Source organism: Chiloscyllium plagiosum, chromosome 44 (genome assembly GCF_004010195.1).
Source record: "Chiloscyllium plagiosum isolate BGI_BamShark_2017 chromosome 44, ASM401019v2, whole genome shotgun sequence".
In the NCBI taxonomy this organism is placed as follows: Eukaryota; Metazoa; Chordata; class Chondrichthyes; order Orectolobiformes; family Hemiscylliidae; genus Chiloscyllium; species Chiloscyllium plagiosum.
The window spans coordinates 5,205,849-5,218,149 of NC_057753.1; the positions used below are offsets into that span (position 1 = coordinate 5,205,849).

The 12,301-nt window shown below is 46.4% G+C and overlaps 1 pseudogene; it reads left to right on the top strand.

Annotated features, from left to right (window-relative positions):
- LOC122543487 overlaps positions 1-12,301 on the top strand; it is a 54,754-nt pseudogene that overhangs the window by 27,245 nt on the left and 15,208 nt on the right.

A 12,301-nucleotide genomic window follows, 5' to 3' on the forward strand; every position in this document is an offset into this window, starting at 1 on the left:
TCAGCCTGGAGCCCAGTTACATGTGGAGTTCCGCAGGGATCAGTTCTGGGTCCTCTGCTGTTTGTAATTTTTGTTCATGACTTAGATGAGGGAGTCGAAGGGTGGGTCAGTAAATTTGCAGATGATATGAAGATAGGTGGAGTTGTGGACAGTGAGGAGGGCTGTTGTCGGCTGCAGAGGGACTTAGATATGATGCAGAGCTGGGCTGAGGAGTGGCAGATGGAGTTCAACCCTGCCTAGTGTGAGGTTGTCCATTTTGGAAGAACAAATAAGAATGCGGAATTCAGGGTTAATGGTAGGGTTCTTAGTCAGGTGGAGGAACAGAGGGATCTTGGGGTCTATGTACATAGATCTTTGAAGGTTGCCACTCAGGTGGATAGAGTTTGTAAGAAGGTCTATGGAGTATTATCGTTCATTAGCAGAGGGATTGAATTCAAGAGTCGTGAAGTGATGTTGCAGCTGTACAGGACTTTGTTTAGGCCACATTTGGAGTACTGTGTGCAGTTCTGGTCGCCTCACTTTAGGAAAGATGTGGAAGCTTTGGAGAGGGTGCAGAGAAGATTTACCAGGAATTTGCCTGGAATGGAGAATAGGTCGTACGAGGATAGGTTGAGAGTGCTAGACTTTTTCTCGTTGGAACGGCGAAGGATGAGGGGTGACTTGATAGAGGTTTATAAGATGATCAGAGGAATAGATAGAGTAGACAGTCAGAAACTTTTTCCCCGGGTACGACAGAGTGTTGCAAGGGGACATAAATTTAAGGTGAAGGGTGGAAGGTATAGGGGAGATGTCAGGGGTGGGTTCTTTACCCAGAGAGTGGTGGGGGCATGGAATGCGCTGCCTGTGGGAGTGGTAGAGTCAGAATCTTTGGTGACCTTTAAGCGGCAATTGGATAGGTACATGGATGGGTGCTTAAGCTAGGACAAATGTTCGGCACAACGTCGTGGGCCGAAGGGCCTGTTCTGTGCTGTATTGTTCTATATTCTATGTTCTAATGCACCTGACCTACAAATCCCTTTAGGCAATTTAGCGTGGCCAGTTGACCTAATCTGCACATCTTTGGACTGGGGGAGGAAACCGGAGCAAACCCACACAGACACGGGGAAAACGTGCAAACTCCATACAGACAGTCGCCCGAGGCTGGAATTGAACCCGGGTCCCTAGTGCTGTGAGGCTGCAGTGCTAACCACTGAGCTACCAACTCAGAGGTATGGAGGGATCAGGCAGTATTGAGTCCATCAATGGCATTATGCACATGAAGCAAGCAATGAGGAATAAAGGCATCAACATCTTTATGGATATCTTGATTGAAGCTCCCAGATTGAGTCTCAATCAACTCGGCTCCTTTGGTCCTGAGTGGAGTTGAGTTTTGGGAACGTAGTTGGTGCTGCTGTCATCCAGACAAACAGAGCTTACCGTCGCATTCCCAGTTGTGCCTTGCAGATGGTGGACAGACTTTGGGGGGCACAGGAGGTAAGCTAATTGCCACAGCATTCCCAGTCTCTGAGAGGTGCAGGTGAAGTGGTTTGGCCATGGTAAATTGACCAGTGTTCAGGTTAGGTGAGTTAACTGTGGTAAATATGGGATCGTGGGAGTCTAGGTCTGGGTGGGATGCTCTTTCAAGAGTTTGTGTGGATGTGATGGGCCAAATGGCCTCTTTCAGCACCTTAGGGATTCTTGTTGTGTCACTACACACTTACTGACCAGACGGGCTGCTCTCTTATCAGAGAGAAGTGACTGGTGGTGATTTAACGTGAGGGCCACCAGACCTTAGGCAAGGGAAGAAGTCGAGAAGGAGAGTCCTTCATGGTAACCTCAAACCAGTGAAGGGAATTGAACCCATGCTGCTGGCATCACACTGCTCTGCAAACCAACAGTCCAGCTAATTGAGCCAGGATGGGCCAATGGGCGGCGAAGTGGCAGATGGAGTCTAATTTAGGTAATTGCAAGGTGCTGCATTTTGGGAAAAGGAGTTAACCGTGGAAAATATGGGATTGTGGGAGTCTAGGCCTGGGTGGGATGCTCTTTGGAGAGTTCGTGTGGTCAGGTCCTAGGGAGTGTTGCTGAACAAAGAGACCTTGGAGTGTAGGTTCATAGCTCCTTGAAAGTGGAGTTGCAGGTAAATAGGATAGTGAAGGTGGCGTTTGGTATGCTTTCTTTTATTGGTCATAGCATTGAGTGGAATCTGAACTGAACCACCCAGTGATCAGGCGGAGTGCTTCGCAGTGCTGTCAACGTCACTCGTGATCGGTTTTCCGACGGCTGGAATTAGACTAATGAGGGAGTAACTGCCCGAATGAGATTTGTCCTGCTTTTTGTCAGGACACACTGTAGCTGGTTGGAGGCGGTGCTGGAGTGGTCTGGTGACTGAACTAGTCATCCAAAGGTCTGTGGTAATGCCCTGGGGTCCTACATTCAAATCCCATTATGACAGGCAGTGGAATTAAAATTCATAAGGAAAGAATATCTGGAATTAACAATCTAACGAAACTGCTGTCAAGTATTGAGGGGAAAAAAAAACATCTGAGTCATAGAGATCTGCAGCGTATGGGTTTTCAGCCATAGAGTCTGCAACAGTCAGTATGCCTTTACAGTGGTTGACAGTCACCATTCAATATTAATCTGCTGCAAGAATAGAGTAAATAGGCAAAGTCTTTTCCCTGGCGTCGGGGAGTCCAGAACTAAAAGGCATAGGTTTAGGGTGAGAGGGGAAGGATATAAAAGAGACCTAAGGGGCAACTTTTTCACACAGAGGGTGTTACCTGTATGGAATGAGCTGCCAGAGGAAGTGGTGGAGGCTGGTACAATTGCAACATTTAAGAGGCATTTGGATGGGTATATGAATAGGAAGGGTTTGGAGGGATAGGTGGGACTAGATTGGGTTGGGATATCTGGTCGGCATAGACGGGTTGGACCGAAGGGTCTGATTCCATGCTGTACATCTCTATGACTATGACTCCATGTGCTGTGACTTTTCCCTCTGTTATGTAATACATAAAGTATGAATTGTGCTACACAGAACACCTCTCGCAAGTGACTAATGCCTCGTGTCATCAGAAGGACACCTGAAATGTTGCGTGCAAGTTTGTTCTCCTTATCGAAGGAAGGATGTTCTTGCTATAAAGGGAGTGCAAGGAAGGATGAGGGAGATTTAAACAATCCTTAGATAAGCACATGGATGATTTTGGGGTAGCGTAGGGGGACAAGCTGAGAATAGTTCACAGGTCGGCGCAACATCAAGGGCCGAAGGGCCTGTTCTGCGCTGTCTTGTTCTATGTTCTATTACCATCTTGATCTCTGGGATGGCAGTGCTGACGTATGAGGAGAGATTGAGTCATTTAGGATTAGAGTCTGCACTGGTCAGAAACAGCTTTTGAGTTCTGAAGCAATGCTGGAAGTTTCATAGTCATCTTTCAGGTATCACTGGGGTCAGGGAGGGTCCCAGCGAACTGGAAAACCCCCTGTTTAAGAAAGGACTAAAGCAAAAGATGGGAAATTATAGGCCGATTAGCCTGACTTCAGTTGGTGGTAAGGTTTTGGAGCCCATTGTGAAGGATTAGATTTCTGAAGACTTGGAAGTGCATGGTAAAATAGGGCAAAGTCAGCATGGTTCCATCAAGGGGAGGTCATACCCGACAAATCTGCTAGAATTGTTTGAGGAGGTAACAAGTAGGTTAGACCAAGGAGAGCCAATGGATGTTATCTACCTGGACTTCCAGAAGGCTTTTGACAAAGTGCTGCATAGGAGGCTGTTGAGTAAGATAGGGACCCACGGTGTTAGAGGCAAGGTGCTAGCATGGATAGAAGATTGGTAGAAGGCATAGAGTTGGGAGAAAAGGGACCTTCTCAGGATGGAAGCCGGTGACTAGTGGTGTTCCGCAAGGCTCAGTGTTGAGAACCACAATTTTTCACTTTATACGTTAATGATCTGGATGAAGGAACCAAGGGCATTCGGGCTAAGTTTGCAGACGATACAAAGATAGGTGGAGGGGGTGAGGCAGAAGAAAGATTTAGACGGGTTCAGAGAGTGGGCAAAGAAGTGGCAGATTAAATCCAGTGTGGAAAAGTGTGAGGTCATGCACTTTGGTCGGAAGAATAGAGGCATGGACTGTTTTCTAAAGGGGGAGAAAATTCAGAAATCTGAAGTGCAAAGGGACTTCGGAGTCCTAGGCCAGATTTCTCTGAAGGTAAACTTGCAGGTTGAGTCAGCAGTTAGGAAGATAAATACAGATGTTGTCATTCATCTCGAGTGGACTAGAATAGAAAAGCAGCGGTGTCCTTCTGAGGATTTATAAGGCTCTGGTCAGACCACATTGAGAGTATTGTGAGCAATTTTGGGCCCCACACCTCAGGAAAGCCCTGGAGGGGGTCCATAGGAGGTTCACGAGAATGATGCCAGGAATGAAAGGCTTAACAGATGGGGAACGTTTGAGGATTCTAGGTCTATACTCGATGAAGTTTAGAAGGATGAGGGGAGATCTAATTGAAACTAACAGAATACTGAACGGCCTGGACAGAGTGGATGTTGGGAAGATGTTTCCATTGGCAGGCAAGACAAAGACACAGCCTTAGAGTAAAGGGAAGACTCTTTAGAACAGAGATGAGGAGAAACTTCTTTAGCCAGAGAGCGGTGAATCTGTGGAATTCATTGCCACAGAAGGCTGTGGAGGCCAGGTCATTGAGTATATTAAAGACTGAGATGGAGATGTTCTTGTTTGCCAAGGGGATCAAAGGTTACAGAGAGAAAGCAGGAAAATGGGGGAATAACCTATCAGCCATGATTGAATGGTAGAGAAAAACTTGATGGGCTGAATGGCCTAACCTCTGCTCTTACATCTTATGGTCTTATGTGATTCACTGGAGTTTAGAAGAATGAGGGGGGAGGAGTCTCATAGAAAATTGTAAAACTCTCACAGGGCTAGACAATTTGGCTGCGCGAAGGATGTTCCCAATGGTAAGGGAGTCCACATATATAACAGTAAGGGGGGGTAATCATTTTAGGACAGACGAGAAATGATTTCACCGGGGAGTGCTGGCCCTGAGGAATTCACAGCCATAGAAAGCAATCGAGGCAAAAACATTGTGTTCCTCTGCTACCGCAAGACGTGCAAAACCTGTGCCCAACCCCCAACTTCTGTCCTAGGTCCCAAAGGATCCTTCCTCATCTGAAATAAATTTACCTGCGCTTCCACAAATGTCATCTTCTATATCTGTTGCACCCGATGTGGTCTCCTCTACGTCAGGGAGACAGGGTGCCTTCTTGCGGATCGTTTCAGAGAACATCTCTGGGACACCCGCACCCACCAACCCCACTGCCCTGTGGCTGAACACTTCAACTCCCACACACACTCCGCTGAGGATGTGCAGGTCCTGGGCCTCCTCCATCGTCAAACCCTAACCACCTGACGTCTGGAGGAAGAACGCCTCATCTTCTGCCTCAGGACCCTGCAATCACACAGGATCAATGTGGATATCACCAGTTTCCTCATCTCCCCTCCCTTCACCTTATGCCAGTTCCAAGTTTCCAACTCGGCCCCGCCCTCTTGACCTGTCCATCGTCCTTCCCATCCATCTGCTCCATCCTCCTATCTGACATATCACCTTCTCCCCCACCTTCATCTACGTCAGCTTTCCCAGCTACCTTCCTCCCAGTCCCAGTCCCAACCCCCCTCCCATTTCAGTCTCAGCCCCTGGCCCACAAGCCTCATCCCTGATGAAGGGCTTTTGCCTGAAACGTCGATTCTCCTGCTCCCTCAAATGTCTGCCCATGATGCAACTTTCAAGGAACTGTGTACCTATAGTCCTCTTTGTTCGACAGCACCACCTAGGGTCCTACCATTTACTGGATAGGTCCTGATTCATTTGGTGTTGAATATCATCAGCTTTTGAATGTGGAATAAAAAAACGTTTGTCTCAGGGGAAGGATTTCAATCGTTAGTGTGACAGGACAAGTACCAAGACATGCATTCACTGCATTGAGAATGTTCCAATAAACTAATGATAGAAACTCCTTTCATCAACAATTCCTGATGAAGGGCTTATGCCCGAAACGTCGATTCTCCTGCTCCTCGGATGCTGCCTGACCTGCTGTGCTTTTCCAGCACCCCACTCTCGACTCTGGTCTCCGGCATCTGCCGCCCTCACTTTCTCCCCCTTTAATCAGTGACACGTACTGAGTGAGTGTGTTCTCGAGCACAGACCGTGGAAAGAGCTTTAACTGGTTATGCTGACCTGGGAAAAAAAACACTCCATTCACAACGGGGGTGATATTGTACAAGTGTGTGTGTGTGTGGCTGAAACTCCAACCAGTTATTCAATTTGTGGAGACTGAGGAGCTGGACGAAATTACAGAAACTGTGGGAAGGGATTCAGAAATCTGCGCACTGTGGAAATACATCAGTACAGAAACTGTTCACCTGCTCTGAGTGTCAGGAGAGATTCATTTGATCACAGCACCCACACCCCGACAGGCTGTTTGCCTGCTGTGTTGTGAGAGAAGTAACGGATGGTCATGGAACCTGTATACAGTCTGATGAAATGATCACTTGAACCCAGAGTAGGCTGTCATTCGTGCGAACACGTTGATAGGGCATTTGTTCCATGAGGCTTTTACAGAACATCCTCCATTATGGGCTTTTCACAGGTCTCTCCTCAGTAGCAACTTAGTGATGCACGATCGGTTTGGATAACTGAGTCAGTCCGTTCTCCATGCTGAATGGTCTCTCGCTAGTGAATTCGCTGGTGCACAGTAATCGGAGATGATCGCCTGAACCCCTGCGTACATGTCGATGGGACATCTTAACTCTGGACTGTTTACAGCCCTTCATGCAACACACAGGCATTTAAGAGTTCCTCATTGATTGTCTGATCAGGGGGGTTAGGGAGGGAAGGCTGTTGAATGAGTGAATCCATTCCCACACTTGGAACAGATAAATCCAGTGTGATTACTTGACGAGTATCCAGATCAGAAAGGGAATTGCATCCCATTCCAAAGGGCCTGTACTTCCAGGGTTTTGCTGGTGTGCCTGAAACTCCACGGTGACAGAGGAGGTGATCGTTTGAAGGATCGTCCACAGATGATCTATGTTCAAAATCCAATGATATTCAGGACTGATGGGTGTATGAATAGGAAGGGTTTGGAGGGATATGGCCTGGGTGCTGGCAGGTGGGACTAGATTGGGTTGGGACATCTGGTCGGCATGGACGGGTTGGTCCGAAGGGTCTGTTTCCGTGCTGGACATCTCTCTGACTCTATGATGAATTGAGTGTTTCTGTCAAGTCTAAATATGATGTTTGGTTTGAGCTTTCAGGCTGCAAATAACTCCCTTTCCAATGCCCTGTGAAATGCTTATTCGGGAGGTAGAAGTCAAAGAGAACACAACAAAACCAAGGCAGGTTGTGAAATTGAGCTTCATGAACGAATAATTTGTACAGCTGGCAGTAGGAAATGGGATCAGCAGTTGTTGGAAATATCTTGTAGTTCTCTGGGGATAGTGCAGTGAAATTAGACTGGATTGCTGTAGAAGGAGATGGCCCAGACTCAATTCTTTACCTCTGATAACGTTTTGTATTCTTTCATGAGATGTGGACATTGCTGGCTTGTCTTTCAGTTTTTAGAACATAGAACATAGCAGCACAGTACAGGCCCTTCGGCCCTCAATGTTGCACCTACCGATAGAGCCAGTCTGAAGCCCATCTATCCTACACTAGAACATAGAAGAATACAGCGCAGTACAGGCCCTTGGGCCCTCGATGTTCCGCCGATCCAAGCCCACCTAAACTACACTAACCCACTATCCTCCATATACCTATCCAATGCCCTCTTAAATGCCCATAAAGAGGGAGAGTCCACCACTGTTACTCGCAGGGCATTCCATGAACTAACGACTCACTGAGTGAAGAACCTACCCCTAACATCAGTCCTATACCTACCCCCCCTTAATTTAAAGCTATGCCCCCTTGTAATACCCGACTCAATACGCGGGAAAAGGTTCATACTGTCGACCCTATCTAACCCCCTAATCATCTTGTACACCTCAATCAAGTCGCCCCTAAACCTTCTTTTCTCTAGTGTAAACAGCCCCAAGTGCCTCAGTCTTTCCTCATACGGTTTTCCTTCCATACCAGGCAACATCCTGGTAAACCTCCTCTGCACCCGTTCCAGTGCCTCCACATCCTTCCTATAGTATGGCGACCAAAACTGCACACAATATTCCAGATGCGGTCGTACCAGAGTCTTATACAACTGCATCATGACCTCCGGACTCCGGAACTCAATTCCTCTACCAATAAAAGCCAGTACGCCATATGCCTTCCTCACCGCACTATTTACTTGGGTGGCAACTTTCAGAGATCTGTGTACATGGACACCAAGATCCCTCTGCTCATCCACACTACCAAGTATCCGACCATTAGCCCCGTACCCCATCTTTTTGTTATTCTTCCCAAAGTGAATCACCTCACACTTAGCTACATTGTATTCCATTTGCCACCTTTCTGCCCAGCTCTGCAGCTTCTCTATATCCTGCTGTAACCTGCCACATCCTTCCTCACTGTCAACAACTCCTCCGTCTTTCGTATCATCCGCAAACTTGCTCACCTAACCTTCTAACCCCTCTTCCAGGTCATTTATAAAAATGACAAACAGCAATGGTCCCAAAACAGATCCTTGCGGAACACCGCTATTGACGGCACTCCATGAAGAAACTTTGCCATCAACTACTACCCTCTGTCTTCTTCCATCCGGCCAATTCCTAATCCAAACCTCCAACTCACCCTCAATGCCATATCTCCGTATTTTCTGCAGTAGCCTACCATGGGGAACCTTATCAAACGCCTTACTAAAATCCATATATACCACATCTACCGCTTTCCCCTCATCAACCTCCTTCGTCACCTTTTCAAAGAATTCAATAAGGTTTGTGAGGCACGACTTGCCCTTCACAAAACCATGCTGACTATCCTTGATCACATTATTCCTATCTAGATGTGCATAAATCCTATCCCTTACAATTCTCTCTAAGACTTTGCCCACAACAGAAGTGAGACTCACCGGCCTCCATTTCCATCCATGTGTTTATCCAATGGTCATTTAAATGGCCTTAAAGTTGGCGAGTCTACTACTGTGGCAGAAGTGGGTACTGCAGATGCTGGAGATTAGACTCAAGATTCGAGCGGTACTGGAAAAGCACAGCAGGTCAGGCAGCATCTGAGGAGCAGCACAATCGACGTTTCGGGCAAAAGCCCTTCATCAGGAATAGCCTGATGAAGGGCTTTTGCCCGAAACATTGACTTTCCTGCTCCTCGGATGCTGCCTGACCTGCTGTGCTTTTGCAGTACCGCTTGAATCTTGAGTCTACTACTATTGCAGGCAGTGCATTCCACACACTTACGATTCTCTGAACAAAGAAACTACCTCTGACATCGGTCCTATACCTATCACCCCTCAATTTAAAGCTGTGTCCCCTCGAGCTTGCCATCACCGACCGAGGAAAAAGGATGTCCACCCTATCTAACCCTCTGATTATCTTTTTTGCATTGGAGAAACTGGTAGTGAGCTGCCCTCTTGAGTTAAAAAATACTGCAACAATACAAGACCTTAGTCTGACCACATTTGGAGTAATTGTGCCAGTTTTGGTCTCAGAATATTTACTTGCCATAAAGGGACTCCAACAAAGGTTTACTTGGTTGATACCAGGGATTGTAGCAGTGTGCTATGAGGAGTGATTGGTTCAGTTGGGCCTGTATTCAATCAGGTTTATTAAAATGAGAGGGGATCTGATTGCAATGTACAAAATACTAACAAGGTTGGAGAGACTAGAAGCAGGAGGAATATTTCCCAAGTTGGGGAGTCCAGAGACAGGAGTCACAGTTGATGAGAAATGCTTTCTTCAACCTCTGGAATTTGCTACCACAGAGGTCTGCGGAGGTCAGGACACTGAGAAATTCAAAATTAAAAGTCACACAACACCAGATTATAGTCCAACAGGTTTATTTGGAAGCACTAGCTTTCGGGGCACTGCTCCTTCATCAGGTGGTTGTGGATTAGAATCAGTCTGACCATTGTGGCACAGACTGCCTCACACAGGGAGCTAACACCTTCAATACATTATCTGGGCCAACGTAACACCATTTGTTAATAGAGTCAGAGAGGTGTACAGCATGGAAACAGACCCTTCCGTCCAACCTGTCCGTGCCGACCAGATATCCCAACCCAGTCTAGTCCCACCTGCCAGCACCCGGCCCATATCCCTCCAAACCCTTCCTATTCATATACCCATCCAGATGCCTCCACCACTTCCTCTGACAGCTCATTCCATACCCGTACCACCCTCTGTGTGAAAAAGTTGCCCCGTGGGTCTCTTTTATATCCTTCCCCTCTCACCCTAAACCTATGCCCTCTATTTCTGGACTCCCCGACCCCAGAGAAAAGACTTTGCCTATTTTACCCTATCTATGCCCCTCATAATTTTGTAAAGCCATAACATTTTTAAAAAGTTTTTCGATTTACATATGAAAGAACTGAAACCAACATGGTCATTCTAAAAGATGAGAGACTTAACAATCCAGGTCTTTTTCAATAAATAATTTCAGTTACATCACGCTGTAAACCTTTGCTGTAAACTCTGTGTCTTACAATCTTATTCTCCACAACCACCTGATGAAGAAGCAGAACTCTGAAAGTTAGTGCTTCCAATTAAATCTGTTGGACTATAACCTGGTGTTGTGTGATTTTTAACGTTGTACATCCCAGCCCAACACCGGCGTCTCCAAATCGAGAATATTCAAGAAAGAGACAGGTGAATGTCAAGACATTAAAGTGTCAAGAGTTATCGAGAGAAAGCAGGAATATGGTGTTCAGGTCGAGGATCAGCTATGATCGTATCGAATAGAGACAAAAAAAAACTCCAGATGCTGGAATCCAAGGTAGACAAGCAGGAGAAAGCGAGGACTGCAGATGCTGGAGATCAGAGTCGAGAGTGTGTTGCTGGGAAAGCACAGCAGGTCAGGCAGCATTCGAGGAGCAGTAGAATCGATGTTTCGGGCATAAGCCCTTCATCAGGAAGTAGGAGGCTGGGAGAACATATTGAATGACAGAGCAGGCTCGGAAAGGCTGAATAGCCGCCTCCTGCTCCTAGGTTCTATGTTTCTTGAACTGTGAAGTCCTCCGTGTGCAGAGACCCTGCTGCGGAGAGCGTTCCAGGATTTTAACCCAGCGACAGCGAAGGAACAGTCAAGATAGATTGTGACTTGGAGGTGAACTTGCAGGCGATACTGATCACCTACCTACCCTTTTCCTTTCAGGTAATGATTTTGAAACATTCTGTCGAAGGTGGAGTCAAGGTATCATGTGAGTGTATCTGTCGCCCCACCAGATACTTCCTGAGATATTTTGCCCCAAAGTAAAAAAAAACATGCTCACGACATTGCCTAACCAGTGTTCTGAATATCTCAGTGCTTCAGTGATACGGATCTGAAATCTTCTTCCAAAAACAAACCTTTGCTTCAACAGTCAAAGTGCTGATGATATTCAGATCGTGCTGAATCGAGTGACTCACTCCAAATATCAAATCGAAATTTTTAACAGTTTTCCACCTGAAAATGTTTCTCCCCAATGTCCATTAAAATGTACTTACAAAACAAAATCACTCTCAGTCTGGGATAGTAATTCAGAGGGGCCAAACTCTTCTCTTTGAGTTTACTCTGTGATAATCCTCCCATTCTGCTATTGTGAGGAAGATATAAGGAATCTGCAAATCCTTCAACCCTGGCAACATCCTTGTAAATCTTTTCTGAACCCTTTCAAGTTTCACAACAAGTGCTGGCAAATGGGACTAGAGTAAAAGAGATGTATAGCACGGAAACAGACCCTTTGGTCCAACTCGTCCATTTTGACCAGATATCCTAACCTATTCTAGTCCCATTTGCCAGCATTTGGCCCAGACCCCTGTAAACCCTTCCTATTCATAAAACCATCCAGATGCCTTTCAAATGTTGTAATTGAATCAGCCTCCACCACTTCCTCTGGCAGCTCATTTCATAGGATGGCGAATTCTGGAATTCTCTACACCAGAGAATTATGAAGGCTAGGTGACTGAAAGTAATGAAAGAGGATGCAGATAGATTTTTTGAATGTCAAGGTGAGGATGGCTTTGAGGACACGGCAAAAAAAAAGTGGAGTTAAAGCCTGGGGCAGGGAGACCTTGATCTTTTAAAATAGCTTGAGAGGATCAATGACCCAAGCCTGCTCCTATTTCCCTGTTCATTCCAACTCCCTGTGAAAGGAATTTGCAAACTCCCT